This window comes from Amblyomma maculatum, chromosome 6, assembly GCF_055883805.1.
Source record: "Amblyomma maculatum isolate TAMU_Amacu chromosome 6, ASM5588380v1, whole genome shotgun sequence".
NCBI classification, from domain to species: domain Eukaryota; kingdom Metazoa; phylum Arthropoda; class Arachnida; order Ixodida; family Ixodidae; genus Amblyomma; species Amblyomma maculatum.
The window spans coordinates 26,204,647-26,231,146 of NC_139349.1; the positions used below are offsets into that span (position 1 = coordinate 26,204,647).

Sequence of the window (26,500 nt, forward strand, 5' to 3'; positions counted from 1 at the left end):
GTCAAAAGTTTCATAGGTGGCCCTGTTTGGAAACCGTTCAGGCCATGAAGACCCTCCGGCAACGTTACGGTGGCACGTCACATACCACGTGGTCAGTATTTATAAACAAAACATGCCAATAATATTTCATTGCCGCGAGCGGAGTTTCAACATACGGCGAAGTGAGCAAAAGACATTGGCTGCCCTCTTGCTTATGCTACTGCGGCATCGGTGCATCCCGTGCTAAATCCGCACTTCCTCTCCCCGTGTGTTTTCGTATTCACCAACTTCCATGAAAACGCAACTGTCTGGAATCAAGAGCACAAACGCACTCGCACGTTCAATCCGAAATCTGAATGCATAGCCGCGTGATGCGTCACTTCGCACGCATGCAGCAGTTTACAAAAACAAGAAATATATAAGCGAAAAGCATAATTTAAATATGGTGGTAAAACATTCCGAGCCTATTATTTGTATGAGTGACACCGTAATGAAGAATTCCGGATCATTTCGACCCCTCGTAATTCTAAAGCCTGTGTTCACATTAAACAGTACAAAGAAACCTTGCGATCCGCCTCCGTCGAAATGTAGACGCCGCGATCGGGATGGAACCTGTGTTGTCTTGCTCAGCTGCAGAAATGCCATTATTACTAAGTCACAGTGGCGGCCACAATTTCAGTTATCATTTGCGTGAATTAACTAATTTTAAATATCTAAAGTTGTCGCATCGTCAGTGGAGAGCAGATGTTTTCAAGGACCTCCGTCGGCCGACGTGTGCAAAGTGCTCTGAAACCTGCGAGACCTGTTTATGGCATTAGCTGACGTTCGTGCTCACCAATTCTCTCCCAATCCTGCACTGCCGCAGTGGTGCAGTGCTTAGGATTCTCGATCGACTGCTGTGCCCAAAAATGTGGGATCGAATCCGCGGTGACAGCTTTTTGATGGACACGAAAAAGCAAGCTGGCCGCGTGCTGTACGCAGGGCCGGATTAACTGTGACGAAAGCCTGATTTAAAATAAAGAAATTAGACGGCCCCTATTAATCCTCCCCCCCCCCCTCTCTCCTACCCTATATTGTCGACCCTGCTGTCATGCTTAAGACTTGACTTGCTTTCGAATTTCCTACAGAGAACACACACCATATTTGCTCGAAGAATCTGCGGACTGCTTATGTACATCGTCTGAGCATATACCTTCCCGTAGAGAACAAAAACAGCCCAGCATCTAGAACATTGCAAAACACACACATACTCGTTCAAAAATAGGAATGCGAACTTATGAAAAATAAATTTATCGAGTAGATATCTTCTTGGCTTTTTCAATAGCGCAGGACGATAGGGTGCGTGTTTGCACAGACGAAGTAGAGATGGGTCTTGTCTATAAGCTGTTCGAAAAATCGCACCGTAAGTAATCTACCTGTCATCTAATAGTTTTGTGAATTTATCCAGCAGGACGAATTGAAGCTCGTAGAAGGTAGTGTTTATACAGAAACTGAAATATTATGCTCTCTATGGTGACGTAGAGTTCAGAAAAAAATGTTTATTACTCCAAATTACTCTGTCCTAATGCAGAGAGCTAAAGCTATTGAAATGGTATCGCCTGTATAAAATGAGATCGCTACTGAACTGGCCTAAAACTAAGGTTTTAGCACGTTCTAGTAATCTGTAATATATATTTGCACTTATAGAGACTGTGCACGTTTACAAAGCCAGTGCATATGAATATGCACATAACTTCTACTTTTAAAACAGAAGGCAGTACTTTTGCATATATGGCACTTTCAATTTACAAAATAAATTTACATTTTACAAGGTATCCTATGCAGCTCATTCCACCGAGAAACGGCTTCCACCGTAGATGGTGGTCGGTAAAGATACGGTACGCACTCAAAATAGGGTGGAAATTTAATTTACGCTTTAATAAGTTTTAGGACAGTGTTAATTGTACCTCTGCCGCCTCCCCATGCAGATTCTGAATAAGGCAATAACTTACGCCGTAGTATCGCGTCTACAAGAAAGCCTTTTTTCTTTGAAGAAACATTACAGGTTTACGCAACGAAGAAAATGTGTTTAAATATTTCGCATGAATTAAAATTTAAATTGGGTGTGTATTGAAATAGAATGTCGGATTTGTTTTTTCATTCCACCTTTAAGCAAGTAAATATAGGCATTTGCAGTTATATCAGCGTTTTCGAGCCTTTTACTGGGAAATACTCTTGGTGAGATCTTCAACGTTGAGCTACATGAGAATCTCGCGTCTCTACTCACCGCAACTACAAATCCCTGACGCGGCTGTCAGCTATGGGAAATCATAGTCTCTAACCAATAATTTATTGCTTTCGTCACAGCTTTCACTACTTACGCTCAAACCTCACAACTGACAAGAACAACATTAATGATAGAGGTCAGTTGGTTTACCAGCTGGTATGAGCCGACTCCCAACTGAAAGCCAGCTAGGCATCGTTGATTCCACTTGACTACCACCAAGTGGGACCAGTTTACTTCCAGCTGGCAGGCATCTGAAACCAGTTAATGCTTGTTTAGTACCAACAGAGACCAGATGAACCTAACTTAAACCTGCTAAAATCACCTAAGACTGTTTCGTTTCTCTTTTTTTAGCCGTTTGGGAGAGCACAAAGTTTTGTAGAATAATGGCCTGAGGAATGAGTTGGTGAATTATGAAATGAGCGGCGGCGCAACAAGGACACTAACAGGCTCAAGTGGTGTCCCTTTCTTTTTAGTGTCCTTGTCGCGCCGCCGTTCATTTCACAAAGTTTTGTATTTTGACTGGCAAAATATGAGGCTAGCTTTGCAGCCCTTGAAGCATTTGACATTGCAATACCTAAGCCGTAATTTTAACCATAGAAAATAACGAAGATGATAATTTGACCATTTTTTGGACCGACCTTCGAAGTCTGTCATTTTTTTTTTTCAGCTCTCGGGGTGCCCCTGAGAAAGGTGGGCCCGGTTTAATTTAACCCTTTGCACCCTGGATAATCCGGCCTTGGCTGTACATTGTCAGCGCATGTTTAGAACCGCAGGTATTCTTAATTTGCGGAGCCCTCGACAACGGCCTCTCTAATAATCTGAGTTTCTTTGGGATGTTAACCCCATAAACCGAACCAAACCTCCCATTCCATGGCGCTCTTCCTTGAGTGTGCGAAGACCACGTGCATGCGGCTGCACGGCTGTGCACGCCATTATGCGTGCTGTTTCTTGCAAGCCACCTCCGAGCCTTGTTGGCCGTTGGAGTAGAGGGAGAACGACATCCGTAGTAGTTTGGAGAGTGGCGACTGCTGGTTGCATCAAGGAATTCCCTTTGCTTAGTCATTAACATGAGAATCTTGGTCAAAGTAAGCCTTTGCAAGTGTGCTAAGTAGCTAGAGATAGAGAGAGCGTGGCTTTCCGCATTCCGGGCATAGATGCAGAGCCTTTTTGCTCACCATAGTTTAAGGCAGAACCTATAAGGCCCCGGTCGTTTACATACTTTTAAGCCTTTGAGCTTAAATCGGTCCTTTGTTTTCATATTTCCTCTATTCGAATAGGTTTGCACATGCCTGGATTTATACTCTCGACCGTGGCGTCAGTACAGCCGAATTACAGTCGTGTTCAACTGCGTTTTCTTTTAGCACAGAATATATTTCTGGAATTTTAGGTAATACCTGCATTGTAGAGACTGCCATGCATTTGGAAACGATGGTGGTCAAGAAGCCCTGGAATCTTTGCATTATACCACACTGCTCTTTGATGTCATTAATCCCGAATAGGAGGTGGCACTGAGTGCTCAAGCGACTAATAAGTTCTTTTAAAGTGACGCGAGCAATAATTATAGATAAAATGGCTGTGAATAAGTATTCAAAACAAAAATTAATTAGCTCGCTATACAGTACACATGCACTATTTTCTCGACGGGTTTAAGTGAATAGCACAAACTGTAATGATTTAATGCACATGGCACAGTTGAAATTTGGTTTGTTTCAATGAGAAACCAAATAAGCGGCAAATTCAGTACTGCCAGGGAAGCGGGCATAAGTAATGTAGCAAAGGGAACCTTCAGATAGAAAAGAAACGTAAAAGACCACAATTCAGAAAAGAAATTTGTGTGGCCCTTTGGATCATTAAAGTGCGATAAGGCGAAAGCCTTTGTTCGAAACTTCGCTGATTCATGGTTTTACCTCATCTGCTTCTACAGGCTGTGATGTTGCGTTCGAGGAAGGGACAAATGAAAGGCGCCCCACGGACGTCTGAACCGGTACGATCGATAACGTAAGCTACAAGACAACATATAAAGTAAAGGCCCGCTTTAACCAAGCCGTATGAGCGTGTCTGCGTCGCCTAGGTATAACGTGAATGCAAGGGTCTTGGCAGGCTGATGCTGATATCATCTTCTCATATGAAAGGAGAGGCCCGAGTTGGCAGTGCCTGCCAAACGATAGTGCCCTGTGATTGGTCGAGATCTCTATGATGTCATCCCCACATCATCCAATTGACACTTTTGCTGACGACAACGATGTGCGATTAAAGGCTTTCGCCTTAAAATATTGTAGTGAATCATTCTAATCTTTATTTGTTCTTTTTTAACTGCCGCTGAAAAGCGTTCTTATCGCTCTTATTATTGCGCACGGATAAACCCTGTAATTCTTTGTTCACGCTCGTTGTCACGATACGCAGCTTTATCATTTTCCTTGTCGTGCAAGGTGCGCCGAGAGGTATCTCGAAGATTCCGACCACTGACGTGTGTTTCTACAATGTTCCAGGTTATGCTAGTCATAGTCTGCGGCTTTATCTAGTTGTTTCTTCGTCGCCTTTAAATTGAGTCTTGACGAGTGCAGTGGGCATTCTTTGTTCGACAACCGACGAGCGCATTTACTGCTATCACCGCCTCCGAGTTGCTCAGTTCTTTTGCAAGCGCAAGCCAGCCCAAATAAAGAGTTGATTTCAGTGTTATTACCCCTGTCGTTTCTTTTGTGACTTCGGCCTTGTCACTACCACGTGAAGATATAGGTGGTATGAGATTTTTTTGGCCCCTTTAAGTCGCAAATATATAAATTTCGCCAATACAAATGCCGCCTGAAAAATCTGCGACACATTGATCATTAACGGCATCAGTGAATGCCGCGCGAATTACAGCGCAGGGCACTGGTTTTCATAACATGGTGGCATTAGCAAGGCCCTGAATGCTCATTCTACATTTATTATAAAGGAATTACTCATGGAGAAAGTTACTAAAACTACATGACAGTTTTAAGTGTGCATGCAGGCAAGCTATGAGCTGTCCACACGCCGATTCTTAAGAAAATTGCTTACTTGCCTCCGTAGATACGTTTTCTTTCTGCCTCAGTTTAGTAGCATCAGTTTTGTAACTGCGCGCCGTCAGGTTATGATGTATTTCTGACGGTGATATTTGCAAAGGTTTCGTCGTGATAAAAGCTAGAAAACTCGCTGCAGCTATAAAAATAAACAAATGCTTTGCACAATGCGGGCAGTACTTAATATGAGAAATCTTGTACAGGAGCTGCTCTTTCGCGACATCACGTAATCAAAATAATTAAATTAAGCAGATGAATAAGCCGGCTCGGCCTGCATAATAGTACATCGCTCTTTCTCGTGCTCGAAGCAATTGGTAAGGCGAGCAATGCGCAGAACGATGACTCTTGGGGCGTCTCGAAGTAGTGCCCGTAAGTCAACAGGTTGTGCAAGGGCTGTGCAACTCACAAATAATTTCCGACCACGTTTGACCGGGTAAGAGGCTAATCGATGCCAATGCATGTTAGTGGTGAAAACACGTGAACACCTCCCATTCCTGAACTGTGCCTTTTAAACGCTTTAATACCGTTCGAACAGCATGAACAGTAGCGCTTGGAAAAAAAAAGAAATTTTTACATGAAACAATATTTAGAAAATGCCTCACTTCTATTGCATATTAGCACATACATGCATGTAAAAGATTGCAGGACACAATATTAGATTTCTTTTAATGGAAGCAACCTGCCTCTTTTTGCTGTTGGCGAACCAAGGTGTTGTCCCCACACAGCAGCAAAGAAAACGCGGGGATTATTCCAAATGAAATGGAAACGGAAGCAAATGAAATACATTCCACAAGAATGACGCATTGACGGTGCAAAAGGCGTGGCACCTTCACATTCTGCAGAGCAGCGAGGAACCGATGTCCAAACCCATTAAGCAACCACACGCCAACAGTTTTTAGGCTGGCAATTACACAACAACCCGCCATATTAGCTGGCGGCTGTTTCACCGTCAGTATACTAATTTCGATAATGTTACTCAAGCTGAAGGAATTCTTGAATGATATGACATTACGAATATTGGGCAAACGTAACTGTGTGAGAGTGAGGATCGCAAAGCTTAGGAAGTTTTTACCACGGATTGGGTTGCGGCTTTTAGGTATGCAAACTTAAATTTACCATTATTTCGAGACTTGACCTACCTGGTTAAATCTCAAGAACAGTGGCATGATGGCTGATATTTGCTGTTAAATATAAATAATTAGTGTTGATGTCTTTACAAACTTTTGCGTCATTGCACGGGATTTTTATTACAGATTCTTTTATTAATATTAATATAACATGAATTATTCTAATTATTTATCCTTTTGCGATGCTCATTGCCTCGGGGCATAAGAGGAATGTTATGAAGGATGAAGGAAAAAAAAAGATAAAATGAAAAAAAAAAAGAATAAATTAAAAAAATGTTGGCTGGTGTAATGAAGTCTAGAAGGGGGGAGAGGCCAGCTGCCACCAGGTGCCGGATCCGTGTCGGCTTCAGCACTGGACATTCCCGCAGTAGGTGACGAATGTCGGCTTGTGTATCTCGGGACTTGCAGGCGGTGCACACAGGGAGGGGATAGAAATCTCGAAACTTAGGCCACTTTCAAGTCACTGCAGGTGTTAGGGCTACCCCAACTCGAATCCTGCGAAGCGCCTCCTTCTTTGAACGGATTAGACCGCGGGGGAGGATTACCGCAAAAGAGGTATGAGAGCACATGTACGGCATCGGAGTTGCTCCTTTCTCGTTAAAAGGAGGATAGCATTATCCCATCTTAGGAGATTTGGACAGGACGAGGTTGAAGTGGTAAGGCGGGTTGCGGAATCCGCATGGCTTCGAGAACTTAGGTCATGCGGAATCCATTCCATTCGAATTGGCTGCAGTATGCGTGCCGCTAGACTGTGTATGTTTTGGCAGATTTGTTTGCTGCTACTGACGCGTCTAAGTAGTTTTGTCACCTGTAGGGCTTCAGTGCGTATAACAATACGGGACTTGGGAAGCATGGGAATTGCGATCACAGAGCGAAGCGCCTGTTAGCAGCTTCGCACAAAACTAAGATGCGAGGTTCCGGTAATTGAAAAATTGATGTCTTATTTAGGGCAGACTTGCAAAGGCAGTGAACTGCAGTTGTCACTTCGCAGGTCTGGATGCTTACGTCGACGCAAATTACGAGGGAACCTTGTGGCAAGCGGGCGTCTTGTTCCATAAGCGACGATGCCCATACCTGTGTTTTTGGTCCTACTAAATCAGTTGGCTTGTTATCATTCAGATGCACAGGGTCATTCACTTCTATCTATAACACAGTCATTGCTTTTAAAGCAACATTGCGCCCTAAGCAGGCACATATAGATGCAAAGCGATGCAAGCACAGGACCCGGGCGTGTTGCTTCACGTGGCCTGCCACTAAGCTCTATGCGGGGCCGGGTGGATGCAATGACGCTTTGAAAGCAGTGAATGTGTTATAGCTAGAAGTGGACAAGGCTGTACAAAACTCCGAGGAGGAAAAACTGGCAGTGGTAGTGATAGAATTGAATGCGACGAAGCATAAGCCCTGAGAGCGCACGTTGCATGAAAGAGGTGGGCCATAAGCCTGCGGGCATCATGTCGTTCCCGCACCAATTGATCTATTGTGTTCAGCTGTGCGATTTCTTGGAGCGCCATGGTTGGTGTGATGCAAGGAAGACTGGTGAGAACTCTCATTGCCTTTCGATTTATAGCTTCAAGGCGACCCATTGGGTACTTGTCAAATGTTGAAATTCGGCTTGGTAAACAAGGCGCGGTTGCACAACTACCCGCACCAACTATCGTGCAACCTCTGAGCGGACACCGCCCAATTTTGAGCAATGCGTCCGATCAGACTCATAGTCTGTAACGCCTGTTATTTATGGCGAGGCAGCCATGCGGTTTCCGTTCCTCACTCATGAATTGTTAAACCCAACATTTTTACTGTTGCACTCTCCTGAAGTTGGGTTCCGGATAGATGTGGACGAACGACGCAGATGAGAATGAAGAGCAGAAAATGTTTATTACTGAGAAGAATTATTTCATTCTTCTTAATAATAAACAATTTCTGCGTTTCATTCCGTTATGTGTTGTCCAGTTATACTTCGTTTAAAGTTTTCACATTTCCTGCAGCATCGATAACGAAGTCTATTATTTCATACGGTTCGACGTTAATTTTTAATTTTATAGATTTCGAGACTTTCGTGAATCCGTATAAGTGTTTTTTAGCTCGAGTATGTATTCGTTTCTAGGACAACAATATTTGATTTGATTTGGTGTTAAAAGTGAACCTAAGCTATCTGTGCGACGTTTACTCTGATGGTTTATTGCGAAAGCCTCGTTTTTTATTTCAGAAATGCCAGCAAAAGGTAGCAAATTCTTAAGAAAGAATAAAGCAACTGCCGTAAAAATTTGCTTTTACTCAAGACTTATGCAGGCGAGCCGGGAAATATCCTCAGAAAAACTGGGGCCATTTTCAGCCGTATGACCATTTACTCTAGAAATGTTCTGTTGAAACTGTTGAACGAGATAGTACATTTAAAGTGGAACTCATTCGGTCATGATTGTTACCATGTTTTTTTTGGCGGTTGCGCAGCGTCGCCATTTGTGCCGTTGCCGGTGCAACCAAGTGAAAGAGAGCCACGAGCTAAAAATAATTTCTGATGTCAAAAATTATGTTTGCCTCCTGATAAAAATCGAGTGCTTGTAACTGCCGAGACATTCATATAAGTACCCTTCAATTCTCTGCCTCACAATATAGCAAAAACGCCTGAACAACTGCGCACAATTTCTGCGTTAGGAAGTATCGTAATCGTCCTCAAATTTCATTTCTTTATTAGAAACTTTAGTTGGTCACCAGTTCGGCCTAGGCTGATGTGTAGTATACATTATCGTTGAGAAATGATGATGGATGTTTTTTGTTGATGTCCAAATAGCTATATGTTACAATTGCTTTTTCATCTCAATTTCATTTTCTTCAAGCTGGAATTCGAAAAGAAAAGAATGCAGAAGGTTGCGTAATACAGAAGGTTGAGTGAGTTGGGTAGACAATAAAGTGATCTATAAGCCCCTAAGAACTGCCACTGCAGGGCGTAAATGAAGCTGGAGATTTCAGCCCTGTATAATGGATCGGTGGAGGCGAGGAATGAGTGCTTGGCTATTGCTTGCAGGACTTCCTTTATATGCGTATTTTTGAAGTTGAGTAACCTGCTCGCAAGTGCAATCGAACACTGGTTTTGACACCGCGCTCCAGCCAAAAATGTTGAGAAAAAAAACTACGATTGATTCATTGCGGTTAAATCAACCGAATAGATTGCCTTCTTTGTCACAAGTGACATTTTAGGGCGTATTATTAAAAAGCCGGCTGTCAAATCTGTCACTCGTTTTGCGTGCGAACTCAGAGAGAAAAAAGCACATGAAAAATGGAACGCGCGGTTGAAACTCCAAATCCAAGCCTTCAAGTAGAAGAAAAAAAGATGTACATGTGTCGAAAGAAATAATGCAGAAACGATGGCTGTGCGGAACTGCCACTCAATTTTTCCGAATTCGGGGGATAGAGAGCACTCACTTGGTTTTTTTTTATTTGTTACATTTCCCAATTCGCGATCCCGTAGTTTCTTGTTCAGATTGCATGCATCTTTTCAGCTGCCATTGGTTTTGTTGCTTTTGCTTTTTTTAATTTTTTTACTCATGACGCTTCTTCTTATCAGTATCTTTCTGCGCATTGAGTAGGTTATGCAATCAAGTTCTTTATGTGCTAAGAAGAAGCTATTCGCAGCATTTGAGAAATTTCTTCCCATTTCTTATCAGTAATCGTAGATTGTTTTGCACGACGAACGAAGGGCCGTTTACACTTGCGACTCGCAGATTTTGTGCGACGCTTTTAGTCTAAAGTCGGCTGTCTGAAATGGCTACATTGACCGAAAAGAAACAGTCACCGGCCAGTCGCATGTTTCTCGATTTTCAGGCTTCGGGATTGCTGGTCCCAAACCACTGCCAAATCAGTGGTGCAGCTGAAGTGACCATATTGGTACGATGAAATTTTAAAGGGGTGCTTATCTACAATGCAGATAGGAGCAGCACAAGGTGAGGCCTACTATCTCCAAATCACCACCGCTTCTTCATTCCTTTTTCCTCTTTCTTCTCTTCTGCCACACAATACCTCGTCTTCGCCAGTAGCATTATAATATGTTAGTTTTACATCCGGCTTCTCATTGCTGGGGAACTCTCAAAATTGACAAGTCTCGTTCTGAACGAACCTACTTCAGGAATACGACCCGAGGGTCACTCATGCAAGTCTCTCATTCTGAGCCGCCCTCTGGACGCTTGCGACAGCCAATCTCCCCTATTTGCGACTCGCAGGTATGAATGGGTCCTAAGAACACGCGAATGTGGGGTGCATTGTTATCCCTATTGAATATTTTGACCTCTGATTTGCTACACTAATTCTACTTCTTGATGCTGCAGTAAACCGCATGGTCTGCATGTTTTAGAAAGACTTAATAGTTAGCTCTCGCTTTCCCCTATGACGTCGCAAAAGTAGTACAAATTTCAAATAAACGCTGCATGCTTTTAGAACAAGTATTTCTGTGCTTCTTTTTTAAACCACGCTGCGTATATCGAAATACGTTAAGTTGATATTGCAACTGAGTTGTCAGCCAGACAGGCCACCAAAACCGAAATTTTATACGTATCCACTGCACGCAAGTGCGGTCTACATTGCTTGGCAATCTTAGCACAAAGACCGCACATACTGGTCAGCAATACGGGCAACCTGTAAACTTCAACGGCTTCAGGCTATCAACTCGCAATAGTTGGCATGTGCAAATGTTGTTGACTGTTAGGGCGGGAAGAATGCAATTGCACATTCTGAGTTTCCTACTTTTTCAATACGTTTTCACCAAGTCCTTACGCATACTGTGTATATCTTGCCTAGAATAATAGGAATGAGATGGCATAAATGTTTGAAAATATCGCTCATTGTGCATTGCTGAGCAAAATGCCTCAGTTAGAGCCGCAGGGATTATTGTAGCTTTCGCTGACGTCTGCGCTCGCTAACTGTGAGGCTTCTAGCGCGTAGATAGAAAGAATGAGTGAATTATGACATCACAATATGTCTTCAACAGGATGTAACTCTTTTCGTACAAAAAAAAAATGAAGGAAACTGCTTTCTTCATTTAGTTTACTAAGGCAGGATTGTTGAAGTTCAGGCTTAATAAGTTGTCACCCATGCTTCAGAGATTGTTTCTTGAAAAACAGTCTATTTAGGAAGTGGCTTTTTTAGTTTACACAACCCCAAAACACATCTCTTGTTCGCCAATCATATGTGCCACAAGTGGCCAACATTTTTTCCAAAAATTCAAGCTTAACTTTTTGTGACGAGAATGTTGGAAGTGCGAGTGCAAAGAAAGCTGGTCATCATTAGAGTGAAAAGCACGAATATTGGATAGAATGAAGTAAGAAAAAGTTTAAACAAAGCCGGTACTGATATCCCACAGGCGAACAATGCGATGTGCAAAAAATGGTGTGCTGGACAAAGACAGTACATAAAATTTAGTCATTAAAAAAAATTCACTCCGAAAAAAAAAAAACACCATATAATTTATTCGATAAAGTGTGCAAATCACAAAGGAAAGACGTCCGCTGTAAGTCGTCGTTCATTTCATCATTCATTATTCATTTTTCTGATCCGCATGGAGGTTACTTCGCAGTGAAATGGCGCAACTGTGGCTGAGTGCAGTGTACTCGTTGCGTATTACGTAACGGCGGGTAAAGACACCTCCTTGCTGAAAGCGCTGACGACAGATATCTCGACAACAAGCCTATGATGGATGACCTGAGCCGCGTCGTGTGCAGAGCATCAAGCGCTCAAGAGCTCTACCTTGAAATGCGCGCATTTTATGCTTTCGTAACCAGCGTCATGGTTTGTTGGCCTCGAACTCCATCCACCACAGGCGATATAGATCCAAATGCTCCTGCATTCACTGAAGCATCCAGGCTTACGAAAGTATTGTATGAAGGAAATGACCTGCGTAACGAATAAAGCCGGTTTCACGTGAACACCCTCCCGCTCCCCTTTCCTCTCCGCAAATTATATGTACTTCGAAAGTGGACTGGCCAGCCAGCGTGGATTTCAGTAACGAACACGGCCTTAACATTCGCCAAGTACGGTGATTGCAAGGCTATAACGCTCGACGCCTTAATCTGTCAGTGGGAGCGAAGAGAAGTCCAGGTTAACGAAAATAGTTATATGCGAGACAGCATCTGCTCTCCATCATTACGCTAGTTCGCCTCGGAGGTATATAACTTCGTTAAGGGTAGACCAAGAGGTAATACGTATGATAGTTTCTGCCTGTTCCTCGCTAACAAACTGTAAGTTAAACACCATTTTTACAGTTCAATACAAGCTTAGCTTTCTCTCTGTATAGTATAGCTTTTTGGTTCTATTCATTAAATAAAAATCCTCCATGTTTTGATTGAGCTGTAGTGAGGTATTTTAATGCTGAGACTAAGAAATGCGCTCTATTAGCTTAGCCAACTTAGGAAATGATTCAACTGATTTTTTAAGCCATTTATTGGTGCACACTTGCAATCGTGAAAGCCGCGCAACGATCTTTCCAGTGCCTAACTTCTGATTGGGCCGCCAAATTGTGAATTCACTGTGCATGCACTCCGAAGCGAGTAATTCTAATAGCCCTTTCACATGCCATGATCTGACCACAGTGCAAAAGTGCGGGTTGTTGGGCTAGTTGGGTCTTTACATTAAACGTAAAAAAAAATGTGAATTTAGCCTAAACACTTGGACGAAGACATAGAACGCACACGTACGACGATTGACATGTGTTTACCTATCGTCCTATGTGTTTCTTCATCTTCGTCCAACAGTTTGCGGAAGCTCATTTTTACTATTGTGGGACTAACCAGGTTAGAACTTAGATCGAGCCTGGCAAAATCGTCTAGCCATTTCATGTCCGCTTGCTGTGTTTTCACACTTAAAAAAAAGCTTTTTAGTGGAGCGGATTTGAAGCCATGAATATTTTGTGGATAAGAAGCACTACATCTCGCTGTATGCGAAAACGCGGATATATCCGCATGCAGACTGCAACACACTCTCGCCTGTGCATTCCATACCGTCGTCTCCACCAACTTCCATCGGTGCAAAAGCTTTCGCACGTCCTACTCGGTGTAAGTGCTTCAAAGCCCTGCCATTGTTTTTCTTTTATTTTTAGAGGCAGCGGCTCCCACACAGCGGTAGCTATTCTTTAGAAAATAAGTCCATAAGCTAGACACAAAAACGGGATTTTTAGATGAGTTCTTAGGGTAAATATTAATAGGAAAGAGAATTTTTAGACCGTCGTTTATTCGTGTATCTGGCTGACGACAGTCCCTGAGATTTGCAGATTGTTGGGTTCTATGAATAAACTGCATATTCACGAAGCCATGCGTAATTTACGTTGGTAATGCTGTTAACAATACAAAGTATAAAGGCATAAACAGTGCACTAAGGCCAACCTACACAACCCACGGCGAATGATGCATAGTTGAGACCTGTATTTTTTTATGCAAAAGAGAATTTGTGATTGCTTTCTCAAAAACACAATAACACGGAAAGTTGAACTAGTTGGAACAAACTTTTAAGGAATAACAGCGCGGAGACGAAGGACAAGGAAGAAGACAACACCTGCGCTGACTATCAACTGCAGTTTATTAGAAAGAAACACGCAAAATATACTCTTTTCACAACCAATAACGCATGTGCGACACCAATCGCCAAACAGATACCTCAGTCTTTTGAATCAAGATAGATTAGATCACAGTCATGAACAGATACAGAAGGGGTGCTTACACAGGAGTCATGATTTTTATGAATATGAAAGGCTTCACTGATATCCCTTGTTAGTTTATCTTTGTGTTTGTACAAAATTTTTGTTTCATTAAAAAGGGGAACACATGAATTTTTAGAACAATTCAGTTGGTTGTTAAGCGGACAGTTCCTGTAATGCAGAGCAAGATTTGAGGATGGGGCGCCCTTCAATGAAGTGTTGTGAAGAAGACTGTCTGTGGTTCTCACGTTTGTTTTTCTTTTCGCTGGTCATGTGGGAATTTACTGACGCGAGTTATGTGCGAAATACCGAGAGGGGGTAAGGATTAGTAGGAACGAATCAACATGAAAATGACATGACCCCTTCAATTTGTTTTCATTTGCTTGCACTAAAAGTGCGTATGCTGCCATTCTGATCTCTCCGGACTGTTCTATAACGACTGACCTTTTAAGGGCAACAAAACTGCACTGTACGCTGTATTCTGTCCGTTAAAGTGATTTTTGAGTTTATTGATTTAGTTTGTGCTGAATGATCTTAGGCCAAACATAAACCGCTCTAAATCGAACGTAAGGGCGCGTTGTTTTATTGAGACTCCATCAACCAATAAAGTTATTTTTATATTTATAGCTCTGCGCACCGCGAAAGTGTTGATGATTTCGAAGAATCATCTCTCTTTCGTTTGTGTCTTGGTTAATGTTCGAATAACAATGGTAGGAGGTGTATTGAAAAATGAATGTACAAACCGCTTAACAAAGGGCCGATTTCCCGGTGCATTCTGACACGTGCGAGCACAAACGAGAACCACAATACGATAATGATCGGGACGCGTACTGGCAGCCAATAGGATCGAACTTACACCAACCTAAGAGGATAGTAACTAACTACACAGTAATCTAACATTCGTTAATTGAAGTTGAAGCCGACAGGTGGAGGACTACGACAATTTCAGCCACCTGGGGCTCTTTAACTTGCACTGCCATCGCACTGCACACGGACGCCTTGGTTTTCGCCTCCATTGAAAAGCGGCCTCAGCGACCGGTAATCGATCACGCATTCTTGTTCGCAGATATTGAGCGCCCTAAACACAGTACCACCGCGGTGGGCTAGAAAAATAAACATGAAAACGAGATACATCTGCTAAATTTATTTTTGCGTGTAATAAAGGTAGACTAGTTTACTCTGGTATCCTTTACTTTAACCCCATGAGTAGAGAAAAGGGCTCCAGATAATAAAAAAATGATTAACAGTTTCATTTTGTTTTGTGCACAAAGCGAGGAAATAATAAATGAGGATTTATGTTGGGGAAGGTGTTATCTGAAGAATCGGCTATTGGGCTAGGTGTATTTTATGACTAGTAGCAAGGTTATCGTCACAGAGTTACGCTAACTGCTTTTCTTTTATTTCTTGTCTGCTCCGATCTTTGCACGTTGCTATAAAAGGCGAGATCGTGCAATAAATCACCAGCTGAAGTAGCGCTGTGTCCGTGTCCATTTCGTGTTCGTTTTGTCTATTCCTGCGCCTTGTATCTACAAAAATATGTTATCATTTCATGCACTAGTACGGAAAACGCACAATCAAGTGTTTAACGTTCTAATTCATTACACAATTATCTTAATAACCACTGAAAGGAAGACGAATTTGGCATTGATATTTTTACCAAAATGCATAAGTGGTACATGATATCTTGAACCTCACCTAATCATTTGAGACGCACTCCATTTGCTATACGTTCATTGGCTGCTAAATTTGTCAGTTGTTTTTCAGGTCTGCTGGTCGCCACCGCGCCGTTATTCTCTAGAACAAGGGGACAAGCCGGGTTCGGTATATTGGCTACTGGAGCTTACACAATGTTCTCGCAACAAGTAGAGTGCCCCTTAACCTTGTCACTCGGCCTTGCCTGCACAATGCCTAAACAAATAGGTGTTTTTAAAAATTTTTGTAGGTCACATTTTATTTTTTTGGCACATTGACTCCCAGATCGATATAAATCCATGTGCAACGCACTTTACACCTTCGCCAATGTGACCCAAGCATTTCTAAGTATATATGAGAGGGTTAAAATTGAAAACGCTTTTTCTTGTATTTTTCTCATTCTTTTCCGATGCATGGAAAACCGAAAAAAAACACATACAGTATTATCTACTTGAAAATTTGAGCTAATCAATTCATTTGATAGATGGCTGCTGGTAAACTGGCGTGCAAAAATATTTTTGTTTTTGCTACTATTTAATTTTGGTTTCAAGTTTACGTTTACTGCGGAACCTCCATGATCAATGTTTAATATATTAAACAATTCAGTATGCCGAGATTTTGCATTTTTGTTTTCTTCCTCTCTACAGCGCGTCTGTGCAGCGTACGAGGTAAGAAGAAATCTGGGCTATATACTTTTTATTATTTCGTTTTCATGTTAAATATGGTGGCGCGAAACAGTACATGAGCAAGTGTTTGAATTATCTTCCTTACACTTGTTCGGTCTAGCATAGCACATTGCCTTTTACATGTGGGGAACGAAAACTCATTTCTGAAGACAAGGAGCGCTCAGATTTAATGCCAGCATTTGACAACAATACACTTATTGTTTTTCATCATATAAGGAACTTATGGTCGCTAGTTCTAAAATTTGGTTGTATTTCAGGAAAAATTGCGGTTGCCAGCATTAATTACAAACCTGCCTGCTTGTCAGACCATTTGTGTCGTTGCTGGACAATAATTACTGCCCATCCTTCCCGGAAATCGCTTCAGAAAAACCTTTAATGGCAATTAAAGAACTGGGCGTCACAGCCGATGATTTAGTGACCACTATCACGCGTGATGAGATCGCTGGCATGAACGATGAGACGTTCACAGCCGCTAATGTTGTTTGCCCGGGAGCAGTTTTGGTAGCGTTTGGAAGTACTAAGGTCAGATCCAAAGATACGCGTGGAATTAGCAGTCTCTTGCAATCGGAACCTAGAGATGCACTGCGACCTAGCGAACGGGCCGCGCTATTTGAGCGCTCAGTAGGCAGCATAAATGCAAAACTAGGCCGGCCACAGAATACTTCCCACCTCCCTGGCTTCAGAGATCAGGATAAAAAGAAACCCCCAGGCAACCCTGAGCCGCGTTACGCCGGCGATCGTGAGCGGCTCCGTTAGCCTGTGCATGGACGTGTGTGTTCTTGTTTACGGCGAGGGACGAACAAAAGGATCAAGCAGGGTTGCACGGACAGCACGTTTGCGAAGTTTAATATGTGCAGGAACTGGCACGAGTCGCGAAAGGTTTGCATGCAGTACAGTTACCGGGCACGAGAAAGGTGATTGTGAAATTTGTGTGGCAAGACCTGTGATCTGTCGTGAATTTGTCATGTATGCCCAGAAGGGACTATGAATAGAAACTGTGCACGCGGACTCGGTGCTAGTGGACGTAAGGCAGTGGCATTTTATAAGTTTTTTGTTGTGATGGACAAAAAGAACAGTAATTCTCGTGTAGTAAAGAGCATAAGACGGCGATGGTCCATGTTCAAATGTTTCGGCGTGCACGTGGGAGAAAGCGGCTCAGATGGAAAGCCGAGAAATCTCCAGATGGAAGCGCAGCCAATCGCACAATCCCGGCCACCGTGCTGCGCCTCCCTGTCGTTTGTAAATACTTTTCTGTGCTTCGTGTTCTTATTGTTATAGAAAGTTAAGTGTCGCTCTGTTAGCGCAAGTTCATCATTTTTTGTCTCACTGTTGGTGTGAACTACACGTCGCCGGCCGAATGAATGAGCATCTCGAACAGGTGCAGAAGACCTGGAAAACAACCCGAGGAACCTGACTTTACTCGCATGTTCATCCAAAGTTCGTTTTTTTTTTTTTGTTATAAACATGGCGATCTTAGTATCATAAATTCAAGCTTTAACACAAATTCCCGAACATAGATATTTCACAAAGCTGGAAAAAATGATTGTTTAATTACGTTCCTCTCAACATGAGAGCCTTCTAGAAGATCTCTTCAAGGTTAACACTTTTTAACACCATGACTTCTAGTTCCCGTTTCTACTGAGTTATCCGATGATTCACAAAACACCTCCAAATAGCTGTTTGCTGCTCTAGAAATAAGCTGCCTATAAAAACAGCGCTGATGCACATAAATCTCGTGAGAACCGCAGTGCAGCAGAGAGGTTCTTGGTGTTCTTTTCAGATGAAGATACCTTTCAGTTCTGCTGAGCCAGGGACATTGCATAACACATGAAATGGGCTTCTCCTCTTTCAATTTATTTATCTGCAATATTATCACAGCGCTCGACAAGATTACAAGATGACCCTGCAAATAAACATCGACACTGTAAGCCACGTGTTGTCTTGAAGTTATTCCACTGGGACACAACAGAAGTTCGATAATGGAATTGGCAAGATGCAGACTTACGCAAGCCAGGCAAGCAGTTCTTTACTATGAAGTAAATTGCCAGGAGATTCAGAGCGCCTGCAAGTTGTTCTTTGAACGTGTTGGAGCTCTGCACAGGACTCGAGAGGATTTTCGGGGCCTTCGAAATGAAGCTGCCACCTTTAACTGCACCGCGGTACAAATGTGGTATACACTAACCCTGCAGCTTTCAGATTTACTTGTGCTAGCCGCGCAATTTTTTTCTTGGACTGCACTGAGACAAATCACACGTTGCATTGCGACATGTCACGCTTAAAGCTCACGGTGCCAGATGAATTTTTTATCTATGATTACAGCCGGAATGGTGCGCACAGTCGTCGAAATGTGTTTCAAATAAAATAATGGTCACCAATTATAGGGGCATGTGAAGAAAGAATCAAGACACGTTGTCCTTAAAATGAAGGGATGACGTCGCGGGAAAAAGGAATATTTATGTTAAAGACTAATTTTATACTACTCCTGCCACTACGAGCAGTGCCCAATAGAGTAGAAAAAGTGACTAGATAAAGACTAAAGAAACAAAAAATGTCCCGCTGTTTGGTGAGGCTGGTGAACAACGCAGTTTGAATAGCAGCAGCATTTTAGATGAACGAATCCAGGACTAAGTAGAATGCAACTACGGCGTTCAACTCCTAGGATGCTTCGCTGTTGGTCGTACACTAAATGTAACTATTCGAAGAAAATATAAAGTAACTATTAGAACAAATTATGGTGTACGTTGAACCATAATAAAATTATATTACGTGCTAAAGAATAAAAACTTTTTAGAAGTTTTAATGACCGAACTCGGAAATTTCCCAATGTCAGAAAATTTGAGATTTACCTAACCAAGGTAAGTGCGAATTTAGGATGTACGTAACGAATTATGGTATTGGTGATATTAAAGTGAGTCTCAATATTTTATTTACTATGAAGGCGTAGGTTCTAATGAAATGGGTGAATATTTCTAATACAAACATAATATTGTTGAAGCTCAATTTACTACCTACTCATTCGTCTCATGATAGAGGTGGAAACTGTGTAACCTCGTGCGGGCCAAGAAATGGATATTACACTCTTCTTAGTGCAAATACAAAAAAGGCATTTACTAGGTGCTAACATCGCAGGAATAATAGCAGGTTCTTACGACAAGCTAAATTCCCGTCGCTTCTTCATGAAGCGCGTGATCGATGTGTTGTCACCTTGCACTGCATTACATCAGGCAGAGCCAAGGTATACTGAAAAATGAAAGTTCTTATTTACCTAAAAAAAAAGACCTTTTCAAAATCAAAAACATTTGTTGGAGCTACTTAGATACTTTTTAAGTGCGGTAAGGCGACAGCCCTTATGCGACTCTATACTCATTTGGCGCGTTTGCTCTCATTTGTCTCTTTTAAAATTATTTGCTTTCTTTCTGCTTGCATTGATTTTATTTGTGCCGATTTTCGTTTTTATTTTTCCAACTGTTTCTCTCTAGTTCGACATAAATCCGGCGTTATTTACTCATTTTGTGAGATCTCACAATACATCGACGTCCTTCCACCGGATGTGACTTCATCATTGAAATTTCCTCGTTTGTTTTAACCCACATTTTACGCATTTCTTAGATCGCAAGTATTAATTGCTCTTAATTATACGCAATAATCTAAATCGACACAAACCAGGCATTTACAATTTAATTTTGACGTTTTCTGTACTATTTAGACGTACGAGCTGTTTTCACGTGCCTTGACACTATCGACATCTGGCGCTATTTCGACAAAATGTTGACATTGTGGATCTAATTAATTAACTGATTATTCAACAGCTTTACAACTTGGCTTCTAGGTTCATGTTATCTTCCTCGATCTAATAAAACGATACTTTTTTCCTTTCTTTATTCGTTCAAGTGCTAGCAGGGGTGGGCACCTCGCGCGGACGCCCAATTTCTGCACACACCCGTGAGCCTTAAACAGACAATTATCGCGTATTTTCTTTGCAAATTGGCATAGCACATGAAAGGATCTCAGAAACTGAATTGCTCCAAACCTCATCCCTTTCAAGTTAATTTCACACCGTAAGAAGGCTTGCCATGAATCCTGTTTTTTTTTTTTTTATATATTGTAGACCAAACTTAAAGCAAGCACTGTCTACCGCCCTAAAACACCTGGTTCGTTCGTGGGTCTCAATGTGGTCAATATACCTATATGTGTGTCAGCATAAGCAAGTCAACTGCGGGCAGTAGCGCGCAAAAGCGTTGTGCGTGTGTTAACTATAGCATTTTATAACATTACGAAAATTAAGCGTCTATATCTCGCCGAGAGCAGCCTTTGAAGTACCCGCTGATAATATGGTGTTGAATTTATGCTTCTCGTTGACGCTTTAGGAATGCATTTTCAGAATGCTGAAACATAACGGGGAGCAGGAAGAGCAAACAGTAAAAACGGAGAGCGGGAGCGCCCTGTGTTCTAGTTTTCATTTTTATGTATTCGCGTTTTGTTTGCACGTTGTGAATTTATTATTTATAGACACTTTTACATCAAGAAGGAAATCTTGTATCTTAGCCAACTTGCTTTTTTAAAGCGATTGCGTTAAACTAAGGCGTCGGCATTGTAGACGTCGGCGTTGTGCGGGAAAAAATAAGGAGCATGGCGCTGGCAGATGCTAGTTGGCATCTGGCATGACCGGACACTGATTACGCAAGGGTGTTAGTTTGATCAGACAACGTAATAATAGGAAGCTGGGAGAAGCTGCCAACTCGGGTTACTCATTTCAGGTATGGGAGGGTGTAATTAGAATCAACCTTCCAGTGCTCTTGAATGCCGAGAGAACACTAGTCCTAGGTCACGCATGCACTTTCATACGGCTTTGTTAGAGCGGGGCTTTATACGTCAGGTTGCCGCCTACGCTTTCGCTTCATATCCTCATAGGTGGAGATAAAGTGTCTCACATAATGTTTTTACTTGAACTCGAACTTCTGAGTATGGTACGAGTACGTGCTTAACGCGAACGTCGTGAACGATCTGCAGTAATAAGTGCGGTGCACTCTTTATTTTCCCTCAGTTATCTAGATCCCATTTGCACGGTACGGTGATAATCTATGAGGCCACTCACGGCAACACGAAAAACAGTTTTGGTCGCAGGTTAAAACCTGAAACAGGTTTCAGCGGTGCGCTAAGAGTTACTTTTCATTTCTTTTTACAGGATGCTTTGATAAAAAAAATAGTCAAGATGTGTCTCAGAAAGCTTATCTGCTTTAGGAAAGAATTTGGCGTCAGTGAGAAAGCTGTTAAAGACCTTGGTGGCATTATTTGCCTTACCGTCGCGACACATTACACACACTAATGAAGTTCTCGACAAGCAGGTTTTTATATAGCTATTCCTGGGAAAGCTTTATATACAGCGTACCCCGTGTCACCTCTTATAAAGAGCGAGTACAAGGAGTCGGGTACAAGTAACGTGAGCACAGAGGGTCGCCAGACGCCAGCTAATGGGGATGTCTTGTCTCCCTAGAATTTGTCTCCTCTCATCGCATCGTGTTTCTCCGGCAACGTCTTGTCATTGTTTTGGGATTAATTCTGGTAGGGTTATGGCCGTCATTCCCCTTGCTGTCTTTTTCGCCCGTGTTTCCTGGAAGGCTCAGGCTCCTCCGCCTGCTATTTAGCTTCCTCGACACACTGTTCCTTTTAGCCTATTAACGTAATGAACAGTAATGTTTGGGAGTTATTAAGAGACCAAGAAAAATTTAGGCAGATTACCTTGCGCGTGAAATTTAGTCTTTATTAGACGTTATTGTCTGCGGTGAAGGCCTCCCAGGCACAGGCACAGGCCTAATCGATTAGGCACAGGTCTAATCGAAAGACTATGATTTCGCTGTTATGTTACGTGATATGACTGTGACGTGATGTGATGTGACATATCTGTGATTTGACTGTACTAACTTCACCCATCCATCTCTCCCAACTTTTATATCCACTCACCCCTTTGCCCCAGTGCAGGGTAACAAACCGGTTTCTTTTACGGGTTAACCTCCCTGCCTTTCCTCCTCATCTTCCTACTCCTCCTCCTCATTTTCAACGCTCTTCTCTCCCCTAAGTGATGTAAATAAAGCGTACAGCTGAAACAATCAATCCAATTATTGTAAAGCGCTGCATACCTTTGAAGCCCGAAAAAGCTACAAGGTCAACAGAATACCGTCCTCGGTTTCAGTCAAGAGATACATAATGACGTGTGGGTCAAGCAGATAATATTTGCTAAGAGCCTTTTGGAGGATGTACCGGAAGAAAACTGCATCCCGGCAGTTAAAAAGAATGCTAAGTGCTCATATATGTATATATATGAGCACTTAGCATTCTTTATATATATATATATATATATATATATATATACTATATATATATATATTATATATATATATATATATATATATATATATATATATATATATATATATATATATATATATATATATATATATATATATATATATATATATATATATATATATATATATATATATATATATGAAGGAAAGAAGTCAACAGTCGGCGAGGCTAAGGAAAGCGTTGGGGATGGTACTTTATCTTTTTTATTATTATTATTTTTTGTAATGTTTACTTGGATAAGCACAGAAATTAATAATGTAATCTGTTTAGGGGAACGATAATTAAACACAAAGTAGAAGAAAAAACAACGTACCGATGGTGGGAACCGAACCCACGACCTCCGAATATCGCGTCCGGTGCTCTTCCAACTGAGCTACATCGGCCGCTGTCTCCCCTGCTACTTGCTTGGGTATTTATGTTGTCTGTATACGAACCTTGAGAGTGTTCACCAGCGCCACCCTCAGCCATAGCGGCGAACGTGGAACGTCCTTTGTTACCGCCAGCGTCGCGTAGAACGTGATCAAGAGCGAGGGCGACAGCTGTGCTAGAGCCCTGTTACGCTACCTATGGCTTCAAGACTGCCAGAACCGAGACCCCCGTAAGCTACAAGCAGATCAATTAAGGGGAAATGAGGGTACTTGTTATAATACATGAAGGAAAGAAGCCAACAGTCGGCGAGGCTAAGGAAAGCGTTGGGGATGGTACTTTGTCTTTTTTTTTTATTATTATTATTTTTTGTAATGTTTACTTGGATAAGCACATAAATTAATAATGTAATCTGTTTAGGGGAAAGATAATTACACACAAAGTAGAAGAAAAAACAACGTGCCGATGGTGGGAACCGAACCCACGACCTCCGAATATCGCGTCCGGTGGAAGAGCACCGGACGCGATATTCCCGGTGGAGTGTTGCAGGAGTAATGTACTTTTTGAAACTCTCTAGCACATTTTGAGCGGGGCCTGTCTGTACATGGTCCTGTGCAATAAGGAAGGGAAACATTAGTCAAATATATCTATAAAACTATAACACCCATAGGTAAACCTATCTAGAGGAAGAATATGAAACAATCAGATCAAGTCGTGTAAGAAGAAAATGACGAGCTTGTGTAACTGATTTTAAATACACAAGACGCAGTTCATTGAATGCAATAAATTATGATGACAAACTGTAGCAGAACAGTCTCCACTGAAAGGAATAACGCCCCGCCGCTGTTGTACATTTGGCAGTCTGCTTTACAGCTCTGCCCAAGGATGCATGATCGAATCCTGGCCACACCGCCTGCCTTTCGAAGTAGGCAGAAAGCAAGGCGTCCATGTACTGTGCTATGTCAGTGATAGACAACCTCAGGTGAACGAATTTTCTGGAGCCCTCCTCTACGGCGCCTCTCACATCCTGATTCGCCTTGACACGCTAAATCTTAAAAGCTAAGCCAATCTACTGGATAACAGCATGTAAAAACCTATCCTTGGTATCCATAGTGAAAGTAAAGAGTTGAACTGACTGCGTTACAAACCAGTGGCATAAAACGACAGCGCCAGCTCATGCGGTTCGAAACAGGCTTGTTCGACTTGTCCTTTCCCAAGTAGACGTCGACGCAAACACTGCAAACACTTCACGCAACTTTTGTAATTTAGACGGGGATAGTGCAGCACTTGCGTCACGTGCCATATCTTGCTGACCAAGAAAAAATGGCAAAATTTAGCACATCGAAACACAGATAGGTTAAATCCACCGAAATCTGGCGTTTTGTTCTCCTAATTATGCAGACCTTTTTCGCCTATAAACTGATATCAGCGTACAATTCAAAAGGGACACCTGAGTACTCAGGTGGAGTTTTAAACGATATGTTGACGAAGGCACCGAGAGGTTAGATCTACCAAATTGTGCTGTTTATTCTCTTAATTTTGTAACCTTATAAGGATACCTAAATACCTAGGTGGGGTGGTTGTCCACGATACTTTGGCGAAGGCACACTGGGTTCGAGGCCATTTAATGGGCCAAAATCTCAAGCACTTTTCCTAATTGATAGTATTTTCTCAAAGCTCTCACTTTTCTGACACTTTTGAAAATGCTTCCATGATTAGAGCAGAAAACAGCAACATCCTCAGCGCATGCCAGAACACGAGCTTTTTCTCTGCGCAGTCGAAATGATGTAAGACGGTAGTTGTGGAGAGCACTTAAGCAGAATGGTTCAATACAGATGTGCAATAACAATGGTGAAAGAGAGCACTTTCGCCGCACGACCTTTCGACCCGAAAGTATTTCCAATCTTATTGTTCACATGGCATGTTATGCATTCACTGTAAGCCGGTTTAGTCCATTTTAAATTATCTTTCTAAAATTGAGGTGCTCTAGCAGGGAAATAAGAACGTTTGCGTGGACACGGACGAACGTTTTTTTCAAGTCGTCTTCCAGCATTGGTACTAGTGGCCGTGTAGCATCACGTACCTCTAGAACACCGCTTGCGTTCAGTGAACAATACTGATACTGCGTTCAGTGAACAATACACATCTGATTGAAAATAATGGCGATATATGATATGATTTTCTAATGGTGGTATGCCTGCATAGCATATGTACAAGCAGGACGGTAGTTTGTCACAGAAATATTAACGCACGACCAGTGAGAGAACACTAAGAAATCTATTGTACGGTATTACGAAGTTATCAATTTATTTCGATCCAGCACGTGACTGGGTCCAGCATATTGAATTCTTAGAATTATTAAACGAATTTTATTCACATTTCGCCAGTAAAATACGGTTGACAGTGCTTGTGTAAAATTGTGTATATATATATATAAGATCGGTCTCCGATCGAAACGTCGAGTGAAATGAAAACTAAAAAATGTTTCCTTTAATGAAGCGTATACTTAAACAAGCGTATACTATTTTAGCAGTCTAGTACGTTATGTTCTCGCAACCTATGTATATATATATATATATATATATATATATATATATATATATATATATATATATATATATATATATATATATATATATATATATATATATATATATATATATATATATATATATATATATATATATATAGCAGATCAATCAAGGGGAAATGAGGGTGCTCGTTATAATACATGAAGGAAAGAAGCCAACAGTCGGCGAGGCCAAGGAAAGCGTTGGGGATGGTAATTTATGTCTTTTTTTTTAATGTTTACTTGGATAATCACAGAAATTAGTAATGTAATCTATTTAAGGGGAAAGATAATTAGACACAAAGTAGAAGAAGAAAGAAGAAGAAAAAACAACGTGCCGATGGTGGGATCCGAACCCACGACCTCCGAATAACGCGTCCGGTGCTCTTTGCACGTTGTTTCTTCTACTTTGTGTCTAATTATCTTTCCCCTTAAATAGATTACATTACTAATTTCTGTGATTATCCAATTAAACATTAAAAAAAAGACATAAATTACCATCCCCAACGCTTTCCTTGGCCTCGCCGACTGTTGGCTTCTTTCCTTCATATATATATATATATATATATATATATATATATATATATATATATATTTAATGCTCTCACGTGTGGGCCTGCGAAGTACATTTGTTCTGGTGCAGTTGCAGCAGTCGTGGCACTGTTTTTTTTTTTTTCTTCTTAGGTGTCAGTTCAGGATGAGAGGTTCTGTCCGCATATTGTGGAGATATCAC

At 41.7% G+C, this 26,500-nt stretch overlaps 1 long non-coding RNA gene across 9 annotated transcripts in view; it reads left to right on the plus strand.

The window, feature by feature from the left end:
* Nucleotides 1–18,422, plus strand: part of LOC146185294 (uncharacterized) — a 63,757-nt gene extending 45,335 nt beyond the window's left edge. For 3 of the 9 annotated variants that reach the window (XR_014707783.1, XR_014707782.1, XR_014707785.1), the window contains 4 exons: nt 4,170–4,243; nt 10,233–10,351; nt 16,428–16,448; nt 18,247–18,422. This is a non-coding gene — a long non-coding RNA (uncharacterized LOC146185294). The remainder of the gene's footprint in view (nt 1–4,169; nt 4,244–10,232; nt 10,352–16,427; nt 16,449–18,246) is intronic. The other 6 variants (XR_014707784.1, XR_014707780.1, XR_014707787.1 and 3 more) reach the window with 4 other exon arrangements.
* Nucleotides 18,423–26,500: the final 8,078 nt, after the last annotated feature.